Genomic DNA, 17851 nt, shown 5'->3' on the forward strand with positions numbered 1-17851 from the left:
GGTCCTATGAAGGCATAATCCTGGAAGAAATATCTTCTACAATTTTCTTCAAAGCAAGTAAGATAAAAATTCACTAAAATATTGGGTCACAAGGATGTTTGGAAACTCTCCTAATGATAGCTGTCATGTTACTGAACTGAGAATTTTCAGATGAATAGACAGAAGCAGTGAGTTAAATTTTAAGAAAAATATCCCCAAGTTTTGGGAAATAAACACATTGACATTTGCTGGAAATAAAAACAAAATGTATCATAAGAATGAATGAGATTGGATAAATTATTTTTAAAAGTAATATTTTATTCCCATTAGTAAGAATAAAATGCATGATAAGAAACTTCTTATGAAATACAGCTAAATACTATACAGGTAAGATTTTTTTTAATGCTGGTTAATTCCTCCATTGTCTATATGTATCATAAAAGAAAGTTTGCATAAAGGAAGAAAAAAAAAGAACACAGAATCACCCCTGTAACCAAAGAAGAATATATTAAGTTTTATAGAAAACAAATTTTCAACCTAATATTTTTTTTATATATGTAATGTTCTTTCTGTAAGTTTAGGTTTATTTATTTTAAGATTTCACCTAAAAAGTACACACATTTGTTCACTTCTATAATTTTGTTTGGAAATCAGTCCATTTTCTTCTACATATTACTACACAATGTTATTTCAGAATATATATAATTTATTTAACCCAAAATTTAGAAAAAGAAACAGCAAGTGAGACTTGGTGAGCCATTAAAAACAACCAAGTGAACAGTTTTACTGCATGTACAATGGCAACAATTCCAATTTGCCTATCTACTTTACAGTGCTAATGTGGTGATTTCAGGATCATAAGCTATACAAGGTCCCTAGTATAGCCCTTGACACACAGTAAATTCACAATATTTTAGTTCTTTTATGTTGCTGAATCCCAACTTAATTTTTTTCCTGCTTGAAATTTGCTACTATCAATTCTATATTTTGAGTCTCCTTTTTCCTACCAAATGAGAAAAATTTGATTTAGCATCCTCTGAATACCAACTCATCCTCAATGCTTACTTTTCCCTATATATCACTCACATATCACTCATTAGTATTGCCCACTCATGACCTCAGATATTTTCTTCTATGTTTCCCCCTTGCACTTTGTGGTCTTGGTTCACATACTACATTACCCAGCATTCCTGTAGGGTCCAGCTTCTAGGTTTCATCCTCATCAGTCCTGTACACCGCTATCAGAGATACTGAATGCTGATGTTGTATAATTCCCCTGCTTTAACCCTTTCAGAGGGTCAAAATAATGTCAAAATTCCTTTCTCTGGTGTATATGACCATTCATGAAATAGGTCTTTATGATCTCAGTGCAGCCCTCCAAATTTTCTAAACAATTTTCTGTTCTGTCATTTTTCACATTTTGCCATTTCTTTGTTATAAACAAACTTTCTCATCTTTTTCAAAGTTCACATTAAGAAGCTCTTCTTTTTAGACTTTTCTAAAAAGATTTTATTTATTTATTTTTAGAGAGAGGAAGGGAGGAAGAAAGGGAAACATCAATGTGTGGTTGTTTTTTGCTTGCTTCCTACTGGGGACCTGGCCTGCAGCCCAGGCATGTGCTGGGAATCGAACCAGAGACCCTTTCATTCGCAGGCCAGCACTCAATCCACTGAGCTACACCAACTAGGTCTTTTTGGACTTTTAAAGAATTCTATATAGAGAATGGACTACTTGGCTTTTATGCATGATTAGGCCCATTATTAATTTCCACTAGAGTAGTTTGGTTATTAACATCTCTCAACTTATTTAGATATGCACACACATGGCTTATTTTTTCAAACAACTGTACCCCCAACTATGCCATATCAAAATTTGCTGCTATATCACGCTTCTTAAAAGTATTTTAGGATTATACCATAATTTGCAGTTACTTTGATTATCAGAACAATCTCATTATTCTTTTCAATCTTAAAGGTGCTTATGTTAAAACCCTAATTTAACATATTTTAAACTTCTTTTAAAACAATTGAAATATATTTTATATATATCATTGTATAAATTTAAAGTGTATGATATAACTTGATACATTTATATATTGTATTATTGCCATCGAAGTGATAATTAACACTTCTATTATGTCATACAATTAGTATTTCTTTTTAACTTTTTGAATAATTAAGATCTAGTCTCTTAGCAAGTTTGATAATTATGATAAAATAATGTCTATATTCACTATATTGTGCATTAGATCTCTAAGATTTATTTACTACTCATTTCAAGTATTTACCCTTAAACAATACCTGTCCTATACCACTGTTTTACTCACTGTTTTATAAGTTTGGTTTATTTAGATTTTATATATATATATATGTCATATCATACAGTATTTGACTTTGTCTGACTTATTTCAATTAACATAATGTCTTAAAGTTTCATTCTTGTCACTAATGGCAGGATGTTCTCTCTCATGGCTGAATAATATTCCATCAGTGTATGTGTTGTGCATGTGTGTATTATCTCACAACTTTTTCAAACATTTGTCCCTTGATGGGCACTTAGGTTGTTTCCATACTTTGGCTATTGTGAATAATGCTGCAATGAACATGAGAGTGTGTATGTGTATTTGATATCTTCTTTTCAATTCCTTTTTGTATTATATGTCCAGATGTGCAGTTGCTCAATCATATGGTAGTTCCATATTGTTCAGGAACCTCCATATTGTTTTCCATAGTGATTGAATCAATTTACATTCCCACCAACAGTGTAAAAGGGTTCCCATTTCTCCATATTCTCCCTAATATTTGTTATTTCTTTATTTTTGATGATAGCAATTTTAAGAGGTATGAACTGATACCTCATTGGAGTTTTGATTTTCATTTCCCTGATATTAGTGAGGTTGAACATCTTTTCATGTACCTATTGGCTATTTGTGTGTCTTTTTTGCAGGGGGAGGGAAGTCTGTTTAATTTGTTTTCCCATTTTTAATTGGATTTCCATTTTGTAATTAAATTGTATGGGTTCTTTATATATACTGGATATCAATCTCTTATAAGATATATGGTTTGCAAACTTCCCATTCTGTAGGTTGACTTTTCATTTTGATTGTTTCTATTGCTGTACAAATGCTTTAAAATTTGAAGTAGTCCCAGTTATTAATTTTTGAAAATAAAATACATACACTTTGTTCAGTTATTGCTAGTCATCTAGAGCTCATGACAAATGTGCTTTAATACAGTTGAGGGAATACTCCACCAAAATGTTAGTTTTATAATTATTTTATTACTAGGATTCAGACAGTGCCACTTAAGATATGGCTGCTTTCTGGCAAATTTTACTAACTAGAACTGGTGGCAGCAGCCAGATTACCAGGTTTTATTTGAGGTGCATTCCTTTTCATATGGCTTATTGAAGCCATTTAATTTTAATATCTGTATATCTTCTATTCTCTATGTATCTGAAATTTCAGAACAGAGTAGAGCATAGGTCAGTCTATTGCCATAACGTCTGTACTCTTTGAAGTAGATCTTTTCATATATCTTTCCCATTGGTATGGAATTTCTTATGCATGTGAAATCTGCCTTTTAGATCAGATTTGTCTCTCATCCACTGGAGAATGTATCAGATGAAGAATATTTTTCAGAAAGTTGTCATTAATACTTTTGCAGTAGATTCCTTATGGGCTCAATAAAGACCAGTTTTTCTATGTACTTTCAAAGCCGTACAATTTAGGTCTCCTAACCCTATAGTTATGGCCAGGGATTATGTCCAAATATATCTACTGAACAACCCAAGGCTAACTTTCCTATAGGATAAGAGGATGGATGTCTCTTGGGCCAGTGGACAAACTACTTGAATCTAAGAATAGCTCCTCAAATTGCCCCTCTTTGGTTACAAATAATGAATGGAATTGTCATGGAGCTGCTCTAGCACTGTCTGCTCTCTGAAATCCAGAACCTCACAAACTAATGCTCTGGGACATACAAACCTTGTACTCTATCTGACTGCCAATTGGGTTGAAAAACACAATAAAAGTAGCAAAATGTGATTGCATTTCCTGATATTTCTAGGTGTAAATATTAAAATCTCTCTTTTTTCATCATATTTTAAATCTTTCTCAGAACTCTACACTTAAAAAATACCTTTGCATCCATGTATATATTTTAATGACTACATATAAACAGTTCAAAGTCAAGACGCAGGAAGTCACAAACTAGTGCTTTTGATGAAGCTCACACATTTCTATTAAGCCAAATGTTTTATAAAATGGCCATTCACCTGTATAAAAATAACTTACCTGTGGACAAGGTCTCATTTGTTAGAATCACTGATCAAGTCTGAAATAGTTAAGAGCACAACAAAAAATGGGCAGTGTGGCACAGAGCTGGCCTTGCAAACCACAAAAGTGAATACCCTATACTGTCTGCTTGTACTAAATCATCACTAAAATTTAAACTCAGTCGATCAAGGGCCCTCTAGATGTTTTCATTCTTGCTTAGCTACCAACACTCTTTCTTTGGAGGTTTTTCAAAATTTTAAGCACAATACACAATATACTAACGTTTCCCCTGAGTTAAACCTGCTCCCTCTGCCTACAGACATTGCATGGAGCGTGTGGGAACTGGGGTGGGCTTTTTGCTTCTGCAGCAGCAGAGTGGGAACAGAAGAGAGTCATGAGGACATGCTGTCAACCTCAAAGTACCTACCTAAGAAGGTTGTCATTAGTATCACTTAAAATAGATGTCACAAGTGTTTGGCTCAAGGTAGGCACCTATAAATAAGAGCTTTTATTGTTAATATTACTGTAATCTACTCCTTGGCCTAGATCAGACCTATGTATGTTGAGTTTTCCACACATTTTTTTCTATAATCCTCTCTGGTCCTTCTGAAGCCTTCTACACTCAGGTAAAGGGAAGAACTCCTGTTACTCCAATTTCATGCATAAAAGCAGTGTGAGTCAATCTAAGTAAGAAATGAACAATGTACCTCAGATACAATGAGTAGTGTATTCTTTTTTTATTCTCAGGACAGCACATTTTAAGATTAAATAGTGCAAACTAATGTTTTAATAAGCTAACAAATTGGTGGAAACAACATGCACACTAATAATTAAATAATTGAATGAAGTACGTGTAATCCAATGTAAAACTGTAGCAGACAAATGTCTTATTTATTAGAAAGAAGCAGGGTGAGTCGTTAGGGAAAGCTGCTTGGAGAAAGGAGCCCAGGACATTTGGTTCCCATGGAATTCTACCTCATTTCCTGAATTTCTGTGAACTAAATGTAGTTTTTAAGTTACTTACTTAAAAGAGAAATATTGAATTTTTTGTTTCTTTCATGTGTCTTTCTGTTTTAGTCACAAAAAAAGGAAAGAACAACATATGTTTGTCAAAGTAAAATCAATAACTCTAAACAGCAGCTTACTTTTTCAATAACAGAATTAGTCATACTTATAAATATTGCATTTTATAGTATGAAAGAGAGAAGTGCATGTTGTAGGAAAAACAACTTACTGAAGGTAGCTGAGATGCTGCGAAAAATGCCCAGTGGCACTGAGAATAAAATAGGGTGAAACATGCTAGGATGCATACTTGATTTTGATACAGAAAATGTGTAAATATAAGGACTACTTCAGTGGTGATGCACATCACCTTTCTTTTTGTTTTATTTATTTTTGGCAGAGTCTGGATAATTTGCATTCACCTAACAAATACAACTTTTTTGTTTATGGATAAGTTATATTTGAATCTGATCATATTCTATTCCTTCCATTTTTATGGGAACACAGATTGTCTAACAAAGACATTCAGGAAGATTTTACAAAAAGATGCAATGCATACATAATTTCAGAACTTAAGAAATGTTGGGGAAATGTGTCAGTATTTTTAATGTAAGTATAACTTCCTTAAATATAAATTTTGAGTTGAGGAAAACTACCTTTTTTACTTTATTGGAGAAATGTTTAAATTCCAAGCAAGCTGTAAGCTTGGGCATTTCCTAACTGATTAAAGAGAGAATTATGTCCCCATGCACTCTCCCTCTGGCTTATGAACATTTGCAAGGTTTTAGTAAAAATCTAAGTATAGTTCACTTCCTAATACATAACACTGAGTAAATGCACACCTTATTCTGCTTGAGCAAAAACACCACGAACTCAACCACCAAAGCCCAACAGTTTGTTTTAAAATAAGTGTCTTTTTTGTGTTCACTAAATAGGAATACATTCACTATCTTTTTCATTCTATATAATTATAGCAGATGGGAACATTTTTCCTTAGATTGAGAACTTGGCATTTTACATGTTTAATTTGGCTCAAAATACAAGATTTATAGAACTGTATTCCAAGTAGTGATTTTCTAAAAGATTCCCTATTGAATATAAATGTAATTATGTTATATTCCACCTATAAATTATAACCCTAACCCTAAAATTTATTCCTTAGGCATAAAACAAAAACATAGGCTGTTTTATTTATTTATTATTTTAGGCCACTGTGCAGAAATCTATAAATTGCTACTCCAAGGTAATAATTGACTTAATATTTGCATATGAATACAATTAGTTTTAGCTAACTCCCATGATGATATATTAAACATAATTGTTATTTTTTCATCATATATTGATTAATATCAAGTCTGTTTCTACATGACTGGCAGGCAAGAGGCCCACAGTAGATATAGGGGGAGGAGGGGGAGAGCATTTGGATTATCTCTCTGCTTTTGCTCTTTCGTGATCATTCTTCTTGAAGAAGACTAGGCCACATGCATAGCTAACACAAATCATGAAGTCAAGGCTGAGCTTTAGAGGAGAGAGAAAGGAAGTCAGTTTGGCTTAAAAGACCCCAATCTCAGGTGACCAGGAAAACTGTAACAAGTGAATAGCCTGCTGTGGCAGGCTTGATGTCAATGCTGAAGCTACAAGAAATGTCAAAGCATATTCAATACAAGTTGATATCCAGGACAGGAGGTCATCATGATACCTACGCCAGTGAACCACTGCATTTGGCTAATATCTTTGATGAAAACATATTGACTACAGGAAAAATTTAAAAAGGACAAAAGGCATTTCAAGAAGGAATGAGTTAAAATTATAGAGTTTGGGGATGATCGAGGTGTTCAGTGTGAAGTTAAAAAACGTGCAAAGTATTCGTGAGCTTAGTGAAAGCAGTACTCCACCTCAGACAAAAAGAGGGACGAGGATAAAAGAATGCTTTGGTTAACACTGGTTAACTATGTATTACATGAACAGCTTAGAAAGAATGAATATAACCTGAATTTTTAAAAAAAGGTGTGGGGAAAATCAGGGATCAAAAGCATGTTAAAAGATGTGTGAAGCTAGAAATATGCAAAAAAAGAGAAAGAGCAGAATCTCTTTGCCTCTGAGCTACACAGTTCATGGCATGCTTTTTCTATGCTGAATGGTTTAAAAGATTTATTATATGTGCACTTAGAAGCCCACAACACTAAGAGAGCTCCCACATCAGCTTGACTACAGATTGCTAAGCACAACTTGAAAACCTATGATTAGGAGATGAGTATAGTTCTTTATGCAAACCAAATTCTTGCTCTGCTTGTATTAACGGTAAGATAAACAGATATTAAACAGGGAAGACACGACAAAGCTATGGCAAAAACAAAAACAAAAACCTGGCAATACCAATTTCCGGTATGGATCAAAAAGATCTTTCTTTCATCTCTGGTAGGAATTTAAATGGTAAAACCACTTTGGAAGGTAGTTTGGTAGTACCTTAGGATCCCAAACATAGTTCCACCATTCAATCAAGCAATTGTGTTCCTAGGTATTTACCCAACTGATTTGAAAATCATGTCTATGAAAAAACCTGCATACTGTTTTTTCAGATTTATTCGTAGTCATGAAAAACTAGAAACTATTAAGATGTCTTTCAACAAATGAGAGTACAAAATTGTAGAATACCCATAAAATGGAATATCATTCAGTGATAAAATGGAATGATCTACCAAGTCACAAAAAGACATGGAACAATATCAAATACATACTACAAAGTAAAAGAAGTCAGTCTGAAAATGTTTAATAGGATGTGATCAAGTTTATAAGAATTAGATAACCACAGTCTAGAAAAGGCAAAACTATATAGACAGTAAAAAAAGAATCTCTGGTTTTAGATTAGGTACTAGTTCCTTAGATATGACAAATGCACAAGCAGAAAAAAAAAACAAAAAACTGAACAACATCAAAATTGAGAACTCTGTGCTTCAAAGGACACCGTCAAAAAAGTGGGAAGACACCCACCAAATGTGAGAAAGTATTTGTAAATCACAGAGTTATAACTGTTGGGAAAGGCACTCTTATATGCACAGGGCTCAGACTCCCACACAGACACGTAAGGATAGGGCTTGCGCTTGGAACACACGACTTTATCAAGAAATAAAGAGCCCACACAGCCTCTTACCACTTTGTGTGAGAGTATCTTTTCATGTTTCAGGCTCAGTGGCGATGCTCTTGTCTCTGCTCAAAGAGTGTCACTATAAGGTATCTAGTCAACTCCACTGTTGTGTCCTCTGAGTGGCTCTTCCACAGCAGCACAGAAGGGTGAAGCTGATCTTGTTCTGTCTCTTTTCTATGGAAGTAAAGCATTGCTTCTCCCAGTGTTTGACTATATTGTCTTTTCCTTGGAATTCTGACATCAAAATGCAGTGGGCAGAAGTGTTTGGAACCTGCCCTGGGACTGGTAACCGGTGCACACCACTCTGCTCAACAATAGGGAGTTGTATATAGAATATATTAAAAACCCTCACAACTCAATAACAAGAACAGGAATAACCACATTTAAAAAAGAAGCAGGCAAGGAATTGAAATAGACATTTCTCCAAAGAAGACGTGCAAATGGCCATCAAGCAAATGAAAAGATGTTCAATGTCATCATTAGCCATCAGAGAAATCCAAATCAAAACCCCAGTGAAATACATCTATACATACTGTGATGCATGCCTATAACCAAAACGTTAAAAGAAATATAACACATATGTGCGGAGTGGATAATGTGAAGAATCTGGAGCCCCTACTCTGTGCCAGTGGGAATGTAAAATGGTGCCACCACTTCGGAAACAGTCTGGAATACCCTCAAAAACAAACACAGTTGCCACATTGCTCAGCAATTTCACGCTTATAGAAATGAGAACATATGCCCCAGCCCCACCACACACACAACATGCAAACACATACTGTATACAAATGTTCCTAGCAGCATTATACCTAATAGCCAAAAGGTGGAAAAATTCCAAATGTCCAGTAACAGATTAAAAGTTAAATAAAATGTGTTATACTTGTATAATGGAATATTATTCTATGATAAAAATAATGAAGCGAAAAAGTTAAAATTGCAGTTTCCAGTCTGGTGTGTAAGAAACTTGGAAGTGGCCACTTCATCCTAAAACAACTGTGTTAACAAATACGCTGTCCTCCCCGCTCTCAGACCGGTTCAAAGTAAGGTGTGATCAGCATACCAATAAGAGGGAAAGAAGTGGAGGGTGAAAAATCAAGAAAATATCTTCAGCCTGATGATCAGACAAGCAGGAACAACTGATTAAAAATAACAGCATCGACTGACCCAACATGGCACACCAACAGCATGCACATCAATGACTCAATGAGGGGACATAAATTGTTTGACAATGTGTTTAGTAATGAGGACATAATCAACAGCAGAAGTGTGCAAGTCACATGGTAAATAACATGCAAATAATTGCCCTGTCCATGGATGCCACATAGAGCTGAGGACGTTTTTCTGGGCTTGGACACTGTCCATGTCAAGTCTTCTCAGGAGCACCGTTTTCTAAACATGCATGTTGCAGGCAGAATAAAAATAATCTTTAGAATTTACTAGAATTCTGGTATTTAGGCAGATATTTCCCTGACGGAAGTGAAGGGAAATCCTAAATCATCAAAGAATTAAATACTTTGGTTACCTTGGTAACCTTACCTATGTGAGCATCTCTGGGTAGCCAAGAAAATGCCCCATGTGAATAGGACACCAGTTTTAACACACCTGGTCTTTCCTGTGTGTTTTAGTCCTTACATTTCAATCCTCTGATATGAAAAATAAGAGAACTCCACATTCTATGACCATGGTCAAGAGCCAATATACTTCTCCAATTTATCTATATAGTTTCTTTTTATTCTAAAATTTAGCTGCTGGTTTAGTGACACTTTTGGCTTTAGAATTACAATATTATCATTAGAATATTATGGAACAATAAAATAACAGAGCAAGCCTTTCCCAGAAGACATTACAGGATTAGCAAAGTTACAATTTGATGGTTTTGTAATGCCAGATAAAAAAACTGTGACATGATCCATAGCAAAGAGGAGTTAAAAAATTTGAACATTGTGCATAAATAAAAAGTGGGAGTCCAGAGAAAAAAAATAAAATATTACTAAAACTATAATTTTAGGATGAGGAAAATAGTGAGATATATATATATATATTTCTCCAGTTCTCTCTCCAAAAGCCTAGCATTTCCTGACATTCTTTTCTCCATTTAAATTGGCCTCCCCATACCAAATGCCTTCTCTCTCCTTGTCAATTAATTTCAACTTTCACTCTTATTTCTTCTTGAAACTTTCCCTGACCTTCAAAATAGATTAATTACTCCTCCTCTCCATCTTCAGAGTATATTATTTTAAAAGCTTTAAGGATAGTTAACATACTCTGTTTTTTATTATATCTAATTATTTAGCTACTAAAAATTGATCAGTATAAAGATTGTACCGTGGTACTAATGTTTGAATAAATGTAAAGAATAGCATATCAATATACCTATCTGCATATATGTGTGTGTGTGTATTTAGAACTCAGTACATGATCCATTCAGTTATGTTGCTGCAGAAACTTCCATTTAATTAAAACACACATTTTAACAAAGCAATATATAATACCAGTACTTAAATCGACCTCCTTTAAATATGCTTTGCTATAAGTAAGACATATAATTAAGTCATAAATTACAAAAAAATAAGACACCTACAACCCAGTAGTTTAGGAAATAAATCACAATTCGCAATTAATATTAGTTTGCAATTTATTGCTATTTCAAACAATATCTATATAAATTTGAACAATGTGTCATAGTATCTACATCCTTTTATAGTCAAAGTGAAGAATCTACAAAATGAAGCTGGAAAAAAGCCTGGTATTAGAGGAGCTATATATTCTTAGGATTAAATAACAAAATTTATTTTTACTTTAAAATTGTGTGACTTCTGTGGAACTTACTCTTCTATCAACTCAATGTGAATCCATTTAAAACAAATATCACAAAATTAATATATTCAAAAAATTATTTTTCTTTGAGTTTACCATGACATAAACCATTGGGTTAAGTTTTTTAAGACATTTAATCCAGAATATATCCATTGTAAAGTATAGTAAACAGAGTATCTTTCAATGTGCCAATCATTGTACATAAATGTAAAATAAAGCTGGAAATAAAACATTTCATATTATCCCAATACAAGTTTTTGGTTTTTATATGCAAAACTTTGCATATATGCAAGTTTTATCCTCCTAAGGCTTGAAATCTTTTGAAAGCAAAATTATTGCTTCATTGATTCCATAATCACAACTGTTTTCCTGTCTAAAAAAAAATACTGAATACAGTCATTGGTAGGAAACAATGAGAAGAAAAGGCCTTTTCCCAATCTACTCTCATCTCAAGAAGAAAAGTAAGAGAAGATTTAAAGAAAATGTGGAAAATGCGTCATATTTATTTGTTTATATGATTTTTTACACTGATTTTTCAGGGTCCTATTTTTCTTCAATGTTGGCTTCAGAATGACTAAATTCCTTCCAGTTTCAAATGTCAGAGTTTTTTGGTTGTCATAGGTGAACAGTATCATAATTCAAAGCTAATGCTTTTTTGACAGATTACAGTTCAGTGGCTTTCTATTTTTTGCAAAAGGACATAGCTAAAATATTAGGAAAAAAATCCTGACAAGTTCTCTCATACTCCAGTTCAGATGCAGTAGGCCCTATCATGCCTGCTTAGCTGACCTGGTTTACATTCTGTCAGGCTGTCAGAGGTGGCTAGACACACAGTCCAGTGGGCGTGGCACCGCCTGTTTTCTGGTTGCAGCAGTAATTGAAGAAATAAGTCTACCAGAGTTGAGAGATGTGGTACCTGGTTTCAGAGCGGTGCTTGCGGACCAATACTCGGACATATAGTGGTGCGAGCTAAGCATGTTCATCTACTGCCCGTTCACCCCTCAATAAAAATGCCCAGCCACAAAATAATAATTACTAAATAATCATCAATTCCTCCTCTCTGTTACTACAAAATTAAAAGTTTATATATGGTATATTCTCCTAGATTCTGAAGGGTTAAGGCTAAAATCATTTTTTAGCTCTGAGGTTTCAGTTGAATATGTCTATTTCCTCCTAGGACTTGACGAAACCAATGAACTGGGTCTGAACTTAATTCATTAGGTGAGTAAAGTTTCAGATGTGTTTGACCATTTTGTGTTCTTGAGATGAGAACAAAGTTTATGGTGTTGCTAATTTGTAAATCATTGAGATTTGTCTTAGTAAATTGATGATAGGATCATTATACTAGAATTTACACTGAAATCAAAATGTTCACATATATTGCTACTAAAGTGACAATGAGATGTCATTTCAAATGGAAAATAATACTTTTTCCAAGTCTTCTAAATCCTATAATTAAGGATGCTGTAGAATTAATCCTGAGAGATTCCAGGTGTTGCCATCCAGAACACCTCATAAATCTCATAGTCAATTATAACAAAAACATGAGAAGCCATTAAATTTTATGAACATTTGGGTTTCTCTCTTGAATTTTTTACTGTTATTCTTTAATTCCTCTTTTCAGATTACTTGTACAAAGTAAAATTTTTGCAACAGCATTAGCTCAGAGAAGCAGAACTGGAAAGTGCCTCTCTTCTTTCCTTAGAATGAGAAAAAAGTCAGACAAAAAGCAAATTAGTGATTTTTCTTAAATCCATCAGAGTCCTAAGGTCATAGGACAAACCCTGGGGAGGGACAAAAATATGCTCCTGGCCAACCTCGATAGCTGGAAGAGGGACAGAACGTTTGCGAAGCTCACAGGACTGAGAGCCAGGCTCACAGTGCTGGCACAAAACAGGTTAACGTAAACATCAGACAGCACCCTTCCTCCCAGCCTCACATCCCATCACTGCTCTTATAGCATCAAGTACAAACAAGCTGTGGGAGTTGCAAGAGACAAGTTTTATTGGTCAAAGAGTGGAAGTGAAGCCTAACACACAGCAGAAAAGAGAAAAAGCTTCTAGCAAATGTGTCCATCCTTTCGGAGTCTGGAGCCCAGTTGGGTTTAAATACCCCAAATACTATGATTACCTTTGATGTCCCACAGGCTCCTGGACTTCGAAGAGAAATAGCTGATGCTAGAATTAGGGCAGGGACAATATAAGATGAGCATGAAGCATTCTTTAGGGCTAGAAAGTCCAAAAATGCTAAAAAGAAAAACTGATGAGGCATGAGGAACATAGGAGACAGCTTAGCAGAGCAACAAATGCTGAAATGATTTGAGCAAGAAGATAAATGAATGAATAATTAAATAAGTAGGAGAAAAAATAATTAAAGAAATGGGAACAAATAATTAAATGTGAGAGAAGAAACAATTTTTTCTTACAGAATTTTGGTTAAAATTAAACCAAAAATGGTAATAAAGTTAGAAGAAAAGGAAATAAAAAATTACCAGTAAAACAGCATAACAATAATAGCTGTAGGGCACAATACACTGAAGAATGTTAAAATTAATGAAGAAGCTATAAGAAGAAACATGATATTTGCATATTCTCAGTGTATGCGCCGTCGACTACTCATTAATTATGTGGTGATTTTAACATATGAGGTCTGTCCGGGAAAAGATCAGCCATTGTTAATATAATGAGGCTGGTTTGTGGGACATCGATGTAACCTGGCAGCCAAGGAAAGTGGACTGAAATTTGCATGCATGAACAATGAGGACTTCACTGTACTATTCAGTGGGGATGGTAGACACCGTTGAGTGAGCACTGTGTGGCCATTGCATTCAAAATGACTGAGAAAGTAGAAAAACAAATGTGCATCAAATTTTGCATTAAGCTTGAACATTCCTCTGAGGAAACTATTTTGATGATTCAGAAATCTTTTGGGGATGATACAACGCATGCAGTACAAATAAAATTTGGCGCACACACTTCAAAGATGGCCGAAAATCTGTTGAAATTATCCACGTTCTGGAAGGTCTGCAAGAAGCAGAATGCTGAGAATTTTGAATGTTGAATGAACTGCAATAAAAAAAGATCAGTGACTGACAGTGCAAGAACTAGAAGCTGATCTGGGCATTCCAAAATCTACTGTGTCTGAGATTTTGATGTAGGATCTTGGCATGAAACGTGTTGTGGCAAAATTCATTCTGTGGCTTCTACCAGAACATAAGAAACATCATGCTGCAGTTGCTAATGATTTGATTCAAACTGATACCAATGAACCAGATTTCCTCAAGAAGGTCATAACAGGAGGTGAATCATTGGTCTATAGCTACGATCTGGAAATGAAGGCCCAATGGAAGTCGCCTGGATCTGCACGCCCAAAGAAGGCGTGGAAAAGTAGCAGCAAGATCAAAACCATGTTAACTGTGTTTGTTGACTGGGAACTTATCGTACATCATGGGTATGTCCCTCCAGGCTAAACAATTAATAAGGAGTACTACCTCAATATTCTTCATTGGCTGAGAGCTGCAATACGACAAAAACAGCTGCAGATATTGGCAACTGGTGATGAGCAGCTTCATCATGACAACGTGTCCACTCATACATCACGTCTTGTGCAGAGTTTTTTGGTAAAATATCAACTCACACACGTGACTCAGCCCTCCTACAACCCAGATTTGGTGTCCTGCAACTTCTGGCTTTCCCCAAAACTAAAATCACCTATAAAAGGAAAGAGATTTCAGGCCATCAATGAGATTCAAGAAAATATGATGGGGTAGCTGATGGTGATTCCAACCAAGGATTTTGCACAGTGTTTTGAACAATGTAAGAGACACTGGGAGAACCATGTGAGGTCTCAAGGTGCCTACTTTGAAGGGACTGAGGTGTCATTGTGTTATGTTTCTTATATTTTGTCTTTTCTTCAATAAATGTCTATTTTTCATAACACATGGCTGGATACTTTCTGGACAGACCTCGTATGTCCACAAATTATTTGTTATTTATATCCTCAGGAGATAATGTCTAACACCTTCTCCTTGAATATGGGCTGAATTGACTGGTTTACTTTACACTGTGACTTTACAATGGAGAAACCTTGTGGATGCCAGGTTAACCAGTAATCAACGTTAGATTTACCAGTGATAACCCATGTTGATACCATGTACTCCTCTAATGTGACATAATTAGAAAGACACATTACCTCTATAATAGTCTCCCTACCAAACTGTAGCTCCAGTCCAATCCTAAGAAATCATCAGCAAACACAAAATTGAGAGACACCCTATAAAACACCTGACCAGTACTTTTTAGAAGTATCAAGGTAATGAAAGACAAGACATGATGTAGAAACTATCATATATTGAATGGGATTAGGAAACATGACATAAATAGAGTACGGTGTCTTGGATAGGATCCTGGAACAGAAGAAACCCATTAGTGGAAAAACTGGGGAAATCTAAATAAAATACCTACTTTTGTTAATGCAATTGTACAGATGTTAATGTATGAGTTTTGATTTATTAGCTATGCGATGTCAACCTTAGTTGATATTGGATGAACAGTATATAAGAAATCTCTACTATCATTGCAACTGTTATTTAAATCTAAAATTATTTTTAGATACATTCTTTAAAACTATTTAATGAAATGAATTAATAATTATTTTGATAACATGGCAGCTGCCTTGATAACATTGAACAGTTATTATTCTCATAAATATAAACAGAAATCTAGATTTATAGTAGTAGACTGTACTGCTTAGTAAGCTAGAACCTTAGGAGGGATGAAAGTATAGGAAACTGCAGGAAAATATACCTGGGTATTGAAATCATAAGCTTAAGATAACTAAAGCATCACTTTCACACTATTACTAAAAGTTAGAATGCATTACCTATATGATAATGATCAATATTTTGATGTGTTTATTTTTTCTATGTAAAAGTTTTTTTCCATTTTTTTAATTTTTGCAATACTTGCTTAAATATTATACAATCAATCCTTTTTAAGTACAAATATATAATTTAATTTCTCTTAATTAAAATAAATAAATGTGATAAGCAGAATGCTACAATCAGCTATAAGATTTCCCATATCCTTGTGTGTATGCACCTGTTCCTAATTAGAAATTACTTTTAATCGAGCCTTAATCTGAGTGCTATATGAAGGGATTTTTGTATACGTAATTAATGTCCCATATTAGTTGCCTTTATATTAGAGAAAATACCCTCATTGGGTCTGACCAAATTGGGTAATCCTTTGAAAGGACCTGGGCTGATCCTGGAGGAGGTTGTACCAATTGAAGCATATGCAGACTCAAAGCTTGTACTTGGTTTTAATTATACATTTTAACAAGTAAAATATTTAAATGTAATTTGAATCAAGTATTGTGGATCCCCTGAACTTTCTCCATGTAAATGCAATTTTAAAAATCATTGACTTAAGCCATGTAGAATATAAACCCAAACACATCAGTTCAGGAACCTTGGAATGAATTATTGACTTAGCATGGATCACTGAACCAGAACTGAAAAACCTCCAGGGACCAACAAAACCCTTGTCGGTAGAAGATGAGTGTCTAAACAACAAAATTGATGGTTGCTCTCTTGCTGGTGATTTCCAGGGATGACACCTCTATAATCTTCATGTCCCTGAAATCACAAAGCTCTGCATTATGTTTAAATTTAATCTCTCTTATTTAAATGTGTACCTAATTCAGTAATAATTATTTCTGAAAAGGCCATCTCAAGCTTCTACCAATAAGAAACTTATTTTTATGGTTTTATTGAAAGTAGCAATATTTTTCTAAGTTTAAGTGTTCCCTATAATTCTTTATGTTCATAATATGCATTTCCTCTTATTATTTAATTATCCTTAACACCAATGTCTGCATCATCACAACTATCTTAACATGATTTTTACAGTGTGGCAACCAAAGCTTTTAGAACTCACATGGAGATTAAAACATAGTGGTCAAAACTTTGTATTACTGTGGTATCATGAACTCATAAGTAAAATAGACCAGTGTGGAATGTTGTCACATCTAAGTGGGCAACAAATGTTATCTATGTCCCATCATAAAGAATTGGGGGCACATATGGATTGGTCGTTATCATATGCCAAAATACCCCCAAGATAATTCACTGATAATTTTGGGAGGAACAGATATGTTGATATATATGAATTTGCAAAGCTCTACATGAAGAAAGAGAAAACAGAAGCATGGGAAGAATAATATTGTTTGGTAACTCTTTACCCTCCCCTTACAAAAAGAACATTTTGAGGTTACCTTTCTGTAAGTAAGTAACTCCAGCACTGTCCACTTTTCACAATCCCATTGTTACCACTCGGGTTTAAGCCGTCACCATCTCTTACCTGGAACTTGATAATTATCTTCTAAATTGTCTTCCTGCTTCTATCTTTATATAATATAGAATATATTTGATACAAAAGACAGACTAAATTTTCCAAAAGTAAACCATATCACCTTATTGGTCGTCTAAAAGCTGGATAGTTCCTCCTTATTTTGCTTAGCATATAATCTGAAATCTTTGCAATGGCTACAAAACCATGTATGACCTGCCTCACTATCCCTCCTATCTCTCCTCGTCGCTCATTCCTCTCAAGTTAGGCCAGCCTTAGTAC

Source organism: Pteronotus mesoamericanus, unplaced genomic scaffold, assembly GCF_021234165.1.
Source record: "Pteronotus mesoamericanus isolate MK-2021 breed Mesoamerican mustached bat unplaced genomic scaffold, CSHL_Meso_final scaffold_174, whole genome shotgun sequence".
In the NCBI taxonomy this organism is placed as follows: domain Eukaryota; kingdom Metazoa; phylum Chordata; class Mammalia; order Chiroptera; family Mormoopidae; genus Pteronotus; species Pteronotus mesoamericanus.